Genomic DNA, 11157 nt, shown 5'->3' on the forward strand with positions numbered 1-11157 from the left:
ATGTTGTGAAGTGAAATTTTCATCCAGATGAAGGCTGGCTCACCTGCTCTCAGAAGGACCTCAGAACCCTGAGATTCCAAGAGCCACTTAGGGGCTGAAAGTTAGTCTCAGTCAGTTCAGTAGAACTGGGGACAGGGAGGACTAGTGGTAATTATTGGAAAATGGAATATTGAATATTAGAGAAGGGAATAGTGAAGAACTCTGAGAATTTAAGTGACTGACTGGGGTTCTCCTTCTAACCAAGAGAATTTCTTGCTAGAATGATCCTAGACCAAGGTCCATCTGCGATGATCATGAAATAAATGGATAAAGTATTTGTCTTCCTAGGTTAACTTAAGAGTTCCTCAGAAAAAAATAGGTTAAAGGATAGGTAGTGAGAGAAATGACTGTCTCTCTTGTTTTTACTAATTATTGAATTAGCCAGTGTGGGAAATCTTTCTCAGAGACTCACCAGGCTAAAAATCTAATCAAAGACAGTAAAGGGAATTCTAAGTTTAGGCTAATGGGTGGATTCTTGCTCATAGCATTGATTCAGATAAGTCTGGAAAAATGTTGATTCTCTCTTTTGTTAGACAGAGGATAGGGAAATTGAGAAATCTCTTTAAGATTTGGTTTATCACATACCTCAAGGCTCTCATTTTCTATAGACTAATTCTCCTTGAAATATATTCATTTTCACATTAATAGTTAACAAATTAGAGTTTATTGCCACTCTAAAGAGAACCACCCACTCTTCCAAGGAAATATAAACAGTTAGTTGACAGTCATTAGGGGTCTTTGGCATTCAGGAGGGCTACTGAACTCTATTATTAACAACATGCAGGCAATATTAATAAAATGATTAAATTATGCAAAAAGTATATTTCTCTCTTTTGGGGGTGGGTTTTTTTGCAAGGCAATGGGGTTAGGTGACTTGCCCAAGGTCACATAGCTAAGCATTAAGTGTCTGATTTCTGATTTGAACTCAGGTCCTCCTGATTTCAGCACCAGTGCTCTATCCACTGCTCCATCTAACTGCCCCCCAAAGTATGTTTCTCAAAGGTTACAGTAGGAATGATCCAGAAAAGGGGAATAGGGAGTTATTTCAAAAAAAAAAGCAGAAAGGTGGGAAAGAGCAGGGTATTTGAGTGCCCCATGAGTCTGGGGAGGAAGGTGTCCAAGTGGTCCCCTGGCCTTCTGTTTCTGGTCTGACCTGGAGTAGTACAGCCCCTTGGACGCCTAGCCATAGATTGGGGGAAACATTAAGGATTAACCAGTCTAATTCTTCAGGGAAGTTGTAGTGGGTGGGGCTCTGACATGCTGGCACAGCCCACAGCCCTGCCCATAGCTGGGCACAGAGATTGATTGGGGAGTCAAACTCTAGGGCAGGCCAGATTAAGAAGAAGCCAAGTAGGCAGGCAGCTTGTCCAGCAAGGGGGGAGAGGTCCTGAGAGAGAAGAGCCCTCACCTCCTCCAAACCTCAACATCATGGGATATCCAAGATGCCTACTGATGCCACTGCTGCTGCTGCTGATTCTGGACCATCAGAGACTTTTCTGGAAGTTATACAACACAGTCTGAAACCTGAATGTAAGTGATGGGGGTGATGACATGGGGGAGCCCTTGCCCTTCCTTGAGGAGACTCCTCTAGCTAGGGAGGGTCCAGGGGAGGACTGTGGGAAGGAACAAACCCAGATGGGAAAGGAGACGTACCAACCCTTCCCCAAACCTCCCTATACCAGATCAGGTGAAACTGAGAGAATTCTCCCAAATAGTTTCCTTCAGAAGCAAGCATAGAATGGGAGATGACTGGGGGATAATTGGAAGAGGAAGAAAGGGTGATAACAGAGTGAATCAGAGTGAATCTTTCCTAGGGAAATGTCCCTATATCAGGGTTCAGTGTGCTTACCAAGAGAATAGAGATTGCTCTAAAAACAAGGATTGCACACATCCAGAGAAATGTTGCCCATTCAGTTGTGGAAGGCAATGCATAAACCCTAAGGAAGGTAAGCACCATTTCTTCCTGTCTGTGTTCAGCCTGCCAGTTGGCAGACCATTATGAAGCACATGCCTACTAGACCCAGAGAGCTTTGATGAGGACTAGGAGTGAAAAGAAGTTTAATCGGTTCTGTCCTCAGGGACCTTCCAGTCTATAGTATATTGGCTAAAGCACAAGCAAGACTTCTAAACAAGAATATGAATTGAGGAAATTCAAAATGGAGCCAGAGATCCAAGAGAGAAGAGCGTTCTGGAATCAGAGAAGGCTTTCTAGAAGAGGGGGCATTGGAGTTGAACTTGCAAAGATAGATAGGAATTTCAAAGAAGAGGGAAGGAGAGGCTAGTTGAGGCAGTGGCCCACTCTTCTCTTTCCCTGCTTCAGGATGACTGCATCTATTCATGACCCCAAACCTCTCTTCCCCCGTGCCCAAAGCTGAGAAAGCAGATATGGTGGGAAGGGGTTCAAATAAGGAGGAGGGCATTCATACCCCAGCTCTGACTCTTTCACTGTGTGATCATGGGCCATAGTCTAGCAATGGGACCTTGGAGTCATAGACATTGACCCCAAGGGTACCCAACTAGACCTGGGAGACAGGTCTCTGGATTCTCAGATAAAGGCTCTGCTTCCAGATAAAATAGTCAACATGGTTATGTGTGATTGATATATATTTGATCCCCAACTATCCCATCTCCTTTCAGACCCATGTGAAGATCATACCAGCTTTGTACCTTGTTCTCACACTTTGAAACAATGTCTCTACAACATTAAAGAAAATGATTGCTTCCCCTTCAAGTACAGCCCATGCAGTAACAAGAAAAACAACTTCCAGTCTCATGAGGTTTGCAAGAAGACCTGCTTGGCATTTGGTGAGGCCAAGACATTCAGGAGGCAGTAGTGTGTTTTAATGGAAAGAGTCTACACTTTGAGGCAGACACCATGGTTTCAATTAGGCTCTGATCCCCATTAGTTCCTGGCCACCATGTTGACAATGGTTAGCTGGACCTTTGGATAGTAACAGGGGGTCCCTATTATCTAATCCAATTGGAAGTCATGAACAACCTCTGACCCTTCCTTTTTTTGACCAGTTGATTCTCTCTCTCTCTCTCTCTTTCTCTCTCTTTTTAGGTTTTTGCAAGGCAGTGCGGTTAAGTGGCTGCTAGGTAATTATTAAGTGTCTGAGGTTGGATTTGAACTCAGGTACTCCTGACTCCAGGGCCAGTGCTCTATCCACTGTGCCACCTAGCCACCCCAGTTGATTCTCTTTCAAGGCCATTTTGGACTCCCAGCTCCTACTGGCTGTAAGACAACTTTAAAAAGTTCTCCAAAGGTGGGGCCCATTTTCAGATAAACAAAAGGTCTCTTTTGAGCACATCTGCATGCTTCTTAAAATATATTTCTTAACCTGTTAACACACTAACATTTCAATATCTGGAATAATATCCACTCTCGGGGACCAAATGGTTCCTGGTGAACAATCTCTTTCTTTGCAATCACAGCTCAGAATAAGATGAATGTATATCTAATTAACCACAAAGCAAGGGTTGTGAGCTGTCTCCCAGGAAGGGAAATTCACCCCTTTTATGTGAGTGTATGTATATGTGAAATCCCATTAGTTTCCTGGAAAAGGTGACTTTAACTGATCTTTGAAGGAGAAGAAAGATTGAACAATCAGAGATAGGGTGGAAATAGGGATTGTAGAAGGTGGAATTTGTGGGAAAGTGGAACAGTATTGGTCAATCCATAAACATTTCTTAAATGCCAACAATATATAAGGACTTTTGTTAGGTTTTGGATATGTAAAAAGAGGTAAAAGGCAAACTCTTTGCCTACCCTCCAGGAGTTCACAGTCTGATGGGGGAGACACCATATAAACAACTACATTTAAATATATTATATTTGAGATTATATTCATCAACAGAGGGAAATACTGGCATTAAGGGGAATGGGGAAGTAGGGTTTTATTTGGAATTGGGAGAACACAGGGGAAGCCAGGAGGGAGAGGTGAGAAAGGTGGGCATTACAAGAATGTGGGAACAGCCAGGGAAAATGTCTAGTGTTGGCAAATGTGTGCCAAGAGGCCAATGTTACTGGATCAAGGAGTTCATTGGAGAGTGTAAGGGATAAGAAGACTGGAAAGAGGTTATTATGAACTTTGAATACCTAACAAAAGATTTTAAATTGCACCCTGGCAATGACAGGGAACCATAGGAGTTTGTTGAATCCAAGAGTGGGAGTTATGGGGAATGATATCATCTACAAAGTGTTAGCAAAGTCAATTGTCTGGGGACATTTTGTCCATGTTCCAGAGGAGGGTGAGAAAAGACTGGCCATCTTGCTTGTGGAACAGTGGGAGGTAGAAGTCTGAGGCCATGGGGAGATGACAAGTCTTTATTTTATCCTTCCTTCTCTAGGACATGGAGTGCCTTTGAAGCTCTTTGAGTTGAATGATGAACCATTTACTATGCTGGTTTAGGTCTTCAGGAATAGACCTGCTTCACAGAATAGCAGTATCTCAGAGCTACAAGCAACTTCAAGGGTCACCTGGTGCCTTGATTACCTCTTTAGGACCATCCTCCAAACTCTATTGGAAGTGCTCTAGAGAGGGTGCACTCATTTTTTCCGGGGGCCACCCATTCCAATCTTGGATAACTGACATTGTTGGGAAGTTTGATCTTTACATAAAATTCATTGGGAAGTCAGTGTAAAAAACTCAAATTTCACTTACTCATTCTCTGTGATTTCTTAGATGTGTGACCTGGGAATGTCTTCTTAAGTATCTTCATTTTTCTCATCTATCAATGTGGTAGGGGGAAAGTAACTTAAGGTCTTTCAAGGTCCCTTCTAGTTCTTAGTTTTTTAGTCTCTTTTCAACCTGGAGTTGAGGAAGGAATGTTGAACTAGGCCAATTTGAGGGAGAAAGGGGCCAAGGAGGACTGAAGACATATAATGGTAGGAATTCAAGGCTAAAAGAATTATAATGGTTCCCAAAGACCTAGCCTTGGGTACTTTTTGCTGTTTCACTAGTGTCTGACTTTTCCTGATTCCACTGGGCTTGTCTTGGCAATGATACTGGAACAGTTTGCCATTTCCTCTTTCAACTCACTTTACAGATGAGAAAACTGAGGCAAAAAGGCTTAAGTGATTTCTCCAAGGCTAATAAGTATCTGAAACCAGATTTGAACTCAAGGCTTTCTTAACTCCAGGCCCAGAGCACCACCTAACTGCCCAATGCCATTATGGTGAATTATAAAGAATAGAGATTTAAAGAGCCACTATGGACCAACACCCCATGTTATTCCCAAGCTATAGGTGACAAACTAAGGCTGGAGTTTAAACATCAAGGAGAACTAAAGTCCTAAAGGAGGGAAAGGTTATAGGCCTGAGCATCCATTATGGCCAGATATAGCATCCTAAAATTTTATAGGCTAAAGGGGACATTTGCCACCCCATATCCCCACTTTCCAGACACACACACACACACACACACACACACACACACACACACACACACACACTTTGTTTTACTAATGAGAAAGTGAGAAAGTGTGGCCCCAAAATAATTGTATGTTTTGATCAAAATCACATAGTAAATGACAGGGGAAGAAAAGAACTCAGTTCCCATTACCAAATCAATGATTTTTTCCTCTATATCACATGGCTTTTCTTGAGTTCTTTAACAATTATTTCTTTCCCAGTTTGAAATACTCTTTTCCTGTAAATTTTGTGAATATATCTTGATTCTGTATTTATAGATAAAGAAAAAGAAAATAGAGAATGAAAGCTACTGTAAGAGTTCCCTAAGGTGGTGGTGGGAGAGGGAGCAGGGACAAGGAGGAGGAAGAACATTTTCCTCCTCCAAGTACAGTCAGTGATCTGATATCCAGTAGACTGAGGTCCTTTGTACATCCTAGCCTAGGATCATTCCTCATCTAATCCTATACAGGAATTCCCTGCCAGAGCATTCTTGGAAAACCTGCCAAGGTTCACATCTCCTGGCCAGCCATGGTAGCCTTTTGGCTACAGGATTCACTTGCTTTTCCTCTAAGAAGCATGTTGGGATCTCTTGAGTTAGGAGATAGCCACCAAGTTTGCAAATTTCCAGTTATCAACCTTCCCTGTTACTGATCTGTGAAGAGAAAGGTTAGAGAAGACAGTTAAAAACTTGATGTTCAAGCAACTCCAATCTCAGGTTCTCTTGGGCAAGGTAAAGCCTCCAATAACCATGTATCTCTACTGCTCATTACTGTTGGGGAATCAATCCTTGGGGTATTCCTTCCACCAACCCTTCCTTGGAAATCTAAAGAAGAGGAAGGGAGAGTTCAGAAGAAGGAGAGTCATCCTTACCACTCCTTTAATGATGGTAAGCCTACCAGATTTGTATTCAATGTAAAAATCACTATCCTGAAGACTGGATGCTCACCATTAAGATGATCTGTAGAGGGAAATTCTGTGCAATCTGGGAAGGAGACAACAGTTCTGCTCCTTATTAATGTGTGACCTTGGGCAGGGCTAGTCACTCTTTTAAGCCTTCTTGGGTCTATTCCTTCTTCTATGAAATAGGTCATTTACACTAGATGACCTCCAAGGTTTCTTATAGCTCTCCAGCCCGTGTTTCTAGCTGGGTTCAAATCCTTGCTCTGTTAAATGTGGACTTTCTCTTTGAACCCGTGGAACCTGAAACTGGAGTAAGAAGACTGCCTGAGGAGTTGGATCACTTGTTTACTACCCTGGTGACCTCAGGCAGTTCACATCACTTACTGCAATTGCTGTCTGGAAAAAGGTCCTTGGTCTAGGTGACCTCTAAAGTTTCTATCACCTCAGAGAATCTAAAGACCAGTGAGTGCCTGGATGGAATGGATGCAGGAATGGATTTAGGATTATCCTTAGGGTGAGCAGAGCATCTCATGATTTGAATCTCTCATAGATCACTTCTATTCCACTGATATGTGTGGAGTCACTGGCTCTAAACCTTCAAGAGATCTTTATAAGAATTAATTCCATCTTCTTTATTTTATAGAGGAGAAACTGAGACCTAGAGAAGGTAAGGGACTTGTCCATCACAGTGAGTTAGGGGCAGAATGTGAAGTCCCATCTTAGTCCCATGACTTTAGTTTCAGGTATTTTCCATTCTTTCCTTCTTACTTCTACTGTTGGTCAAATGTTAGACAAGGTCCTTCCCTTTCTTGGGCTTTAGCTCATTTTCAATACCAAGTGACCTGAAGACTGCCCAAGAAAATATAGCAGAGAGCAAAGAAATTGTGGGGCCAGTTCAGGCTTCCAGACTTCTCCCAAGTCTCTTCCAGGAGGGTCAGGGAAGGAAAGATAGACAGCTAAAGAATACCCTGGTCTTTTCATTCTGATTTCTTAGAGAGGAAGAAGGGGATGGTTAATGAAAGCACTTGGCTCAGGGTTCCCAGAATCCAGAGATAGGACTGGGAGGGAAATGACAACTATATTGGTCCCCTCTATAAAATGGTAGCCCTACGAGGGACTCATCAGTGGGAGAAGTGGCATATGCCTTTCAGGTGATGAAGTGAGGATGAGACAGAGGCAGCAACAGGGTTTGGAACTTTTCAAGTCAGGAACATGACTAAGAGAACAAAGGAGGAGAAGACAGGAACATGAGATTGAAGCAAGAAGAAGCTGGTAAAGAATAAACATCTGGGGAGGTGGGTAAGAAAAGAAGGTTGTTGGAGGGGTTTGAAGAAAAGAATAGCAACAATTGCTCCATTGATGGAAGGCTTTCACTTCATGATACCTGATGAAGACTGAAATTTCACTATAGTCCCTCAGTATCCCTAAATTTTCAGAGGCAGAGCATCTCAAAAGGGTATATAGCTCTTTTCTACCCTTTCTGGTTTAAGAAGGAGAAAGATAAATGTTGTAACTAGGTACTTTGATGAATATCAGTTGACATACTGATTTTTTTAGCCCAGAAAACCAGCCCAAATTGTTGAAGACAAGCTCTTTTCTTATTGGGCAATGTAGCAACACGGTGAGTCAACACTGTACTCAAGTTGTCAGTTTGGTCCAGAGATACCCAGGGTGATGAGTTTTGAAGTTGCCTGACTTTGAAAGAGAATTCTTAGTCACAGTAAGAACACACACTTTCTGGATGATTGCAAATTGAAGGAGCTTTTAAATCCTGCATTTGAGTGAAAAGAAAAATTTGTGACTTGTTGCAGAGCCACGAGGGTGAGGTCCATCAGAGAAGCTTGATGTTAGCAACACATCCTGAATGACCCTGGATGATTCTGAAGCTAGAGAGTGCTCAAAATCTCAAAGATCCAGGGGAGTGGGAAAGGCGCCCAGTACCAGGAAGAAGAGGTCAACCAGGAAACCCAGGGCAAGACTAAGGAGGGGGTAACTACAATAGTCAAAAGCATAGTGATACGTGTGCCCTGTTATTTGATTCCAAATCTCAATACAGGAATTAAGTGAAAAAAGACATCAACTGTTTCAAAAGATTGTTACTTTTTATGTGAAAAGTTTTATAGAATATATAAATATAGATATAAGATATGTATATCTATATTGAAACCTATAGATGCAAATATGGAAATTTCCCCCAATAATGATATCAACCTGAAATAGTGAATTGAAGGAACTGCTTCAATTTTCCCAAGTGCTAAATGGATACCTAGTGAGAGATAAGCAAGAGATTTGAAAGGAGAATAAATAGCCTAAAAAGAAAGTGGTAAATCTTATCTAAGTAGTGGACTCTCTGAAAACTAAAATAGACCAAAGAGAAATCAAGAACAGGAAGTGATAGTAAAAATAAAACAAAACTCATTGAAAAAAATGGAAAAAATATACATTTTCTTATACTAAAAACAAAAACCAAAGCAAAAGCAGAAAACAAATGATGTGGATAAATAGAGATAGCTTAAGAGTCATCGAGCTTGCTGAAAAATGTGACTTTTAAAGTCCTAAAGAAAAAAATGTTCAGATTTATTAGTGCTAGTGGGCAAAGTGAAGATAGAAATAAACCACTCTTTCCCTCCAGGATGAAAATCACACACAGAATGTCTGAAAAATGCCATCCCTTCTTTCTTCTCTTCCTTCCTTTTCCTCTCCCATTCATCTTCTTTTCTCTCTTTTCCTCTTCTCTTTTTTCCACTGCTCTCCCCTTCCCCCCTCAATTCTCCTCTTTTCTTCTCTTCTTTCCTCCCCTCCCCTCCTTTCTCCTCTTCTCCCCTTTGTTGTCTCTTCCTTTTTTCCCTCTTTCTATTAATCTATTTATGAATGGGAAGTTTTTCTTGCTCATGACTTACTTCCCTATTATTATCTTTCCATTTAACTCCTCCCCCAATCCATTTCCACTTTTTTTCTCTGTTGCTTGATGTCCTTTAAAATGAACCTTTGTATTTAACCTTTATCTCCTGTAGATCAGAGTGAAATTTGTCTGATATCCATTCTTGACCCTTTCCCTTCTCTTCAAACATCAGAATGGGGAGAGGGGTGCAAATAGGTGGCACAGTGAGTAGAGCACTGATCCTGGAATCAGGAGGACCTGAGTTGAATTCTGATCTCAGACACTTGACACTTACTAGCTGAATGCCCTTGTACAAGTCATTTAACCTGATTCCCTATCATCCAGGGTATCTTCAGTCATTTTGATCCATATCTGGCAACTGCACCCAGATGGCTCGAGAAGAGAAAGTAAGGCTGGTGACTTAGCACAGTGTCACTTCACTCAAATCCAATTCACTTACCATCACCTCCATTAAATCATGGTTTTCTTCAAGAATGAAGGACTAAGGGGAGGCTAAGTGGAATAGTGGACAAAGCACTGGCCCTGGAGTCAGGAGTACCTGGGTTCAAGTCCGGTTTCAGACACTTAATAATTACCTAGCTGTGTGGCCTTGGGCAAGCCACTTAACCCCGTTTGCCTTACAAAAAAAAGAAAAAAAAGAATGAAGGACTAACATTATCATCACACTCACATATAACCAACAGAACAGAATTTTATCACCGTCAGGAACACTTTAAAAAAAAACAAATTCCATCAATTCCCTTGGAAGGCATTAAGGTTATGAAGAGACATGTTTCTTTCCCCTATATTCAAATGTTAGTACTACCATATAATAAAACCCTTCCTTAATTATTAAAATAAATTTGCCTTTCTAGGTTTCTCTTGATTCTTGATTTGGGTTCCTTGGTGTGTTTGTATGTTTGTTTGTTTTTATCAGTTACAGCCCCTGCATCCATCACTGAAATGAGAAGTCATTGTGGAGGAGTTCACATTCTCCATCACCATCAACAGCTACTACCAACAGTTGCCACCAACTAGCAAATTTGACACACAAGACCTGAAGGTGTCAGTAAACACTCACATCTCCCACTGGTCTTTCCTTTTAGCCAAATCTTTATTAACATAATTCCAGGAGGTAGTTTCTACAGAGAAGGGGTTAGTCATCTCCATCAATCACCAACCCATTGCCTCTCACAATTTAGGTAAGTTAGTCTAGGTGAATTGGCAAGGTTCTGAGGAAGAGACAGGAGGCAACATGTTCCAAGATATTCAAATCAACATATCTGCCTGGAACACCATCTTCCCTCAGAACCTGATGGAGATAATCTAGGACCATGAACCTAAGAACTTTGGCAATACTCAGATCTCCAGACCAGTGTCTACAGCTGCCATCTTGGGAAGTAATTATGGTGGAGATGGAGCTGCAGGTGCTATAATCATATCTCTTTAAATTCTAGAAAAGAATGTTCTTGTCACCAAAGTCCTAGGCATTGTCAAATGGCTCAACAATGGAATATGACTTCATTGAATCAGGGGAATGACATTAAAGAAGTGGGATGACCATCTGTTCTGCTGCTTCACTCTAAGGACAATGGGACCTTTCCAACTGGAATCTTCCATAGGTATCCACCATTAGGATATAAGTTTCCTGAGAGCAGACACTGTCTTTTCTACTTTTGTCCCAAGCAATTAACACAGTGCTCTGACCACAGTGAGTAGTTCATCAATGTTTTATTGGCTTATTAAGATAGGGGTCTGACCCTGGTGGTGGAGGTACCCTTCCCTCAGAGATATCCATCAGGACTCACGAAGTTCTGGAGGACATGGGTTAATTACCATAGGATTTCTCATGTTTGTCCAATGTCTTACATGTCTTTCTACAGATCTCCTGCGTCTGAAAGTTGTTGTTGTTTCCCTCACAGCC

At 41.5% G+C, this 11157-nt stretch overlaps 1 long non-coding RNA gene across 1 annotated transcript; it reads left to right on the top strand.

Moving 5' to 3' along the window:
* The first annotated feature begins 80 nt into the window (after positions 1-80).
* On the top strand, positions 81-10938 carry LOC141496238 (uncharacterized). The gene is made up of 3 exons (XR_012470987.1): positions 81-1569; positions 3104-3305; positions 4390-10938. It is a non-coding gene; the product is annotated as an uncharacterized LOC141496238 (long non-coding RNA).
* Positions 10939-11157: the final 219 nt, after the last annotated feature.

This window comes from Macrotis lagotis, chromosome 1 (assembly GCF_037893015.1).
Source record: "Macrotis lagotis isolate mMagLag1 chromosome 1, bilby.v1.9.chrom.fasta, whole genome shotgun sequence".
Classification (NCBI taxonomy): Eukaryota; Metazoa; Chordata; class Mammalia; order Peramelemorphia; family Peramelidae; genus Macrotis; species Macrotis lagotis.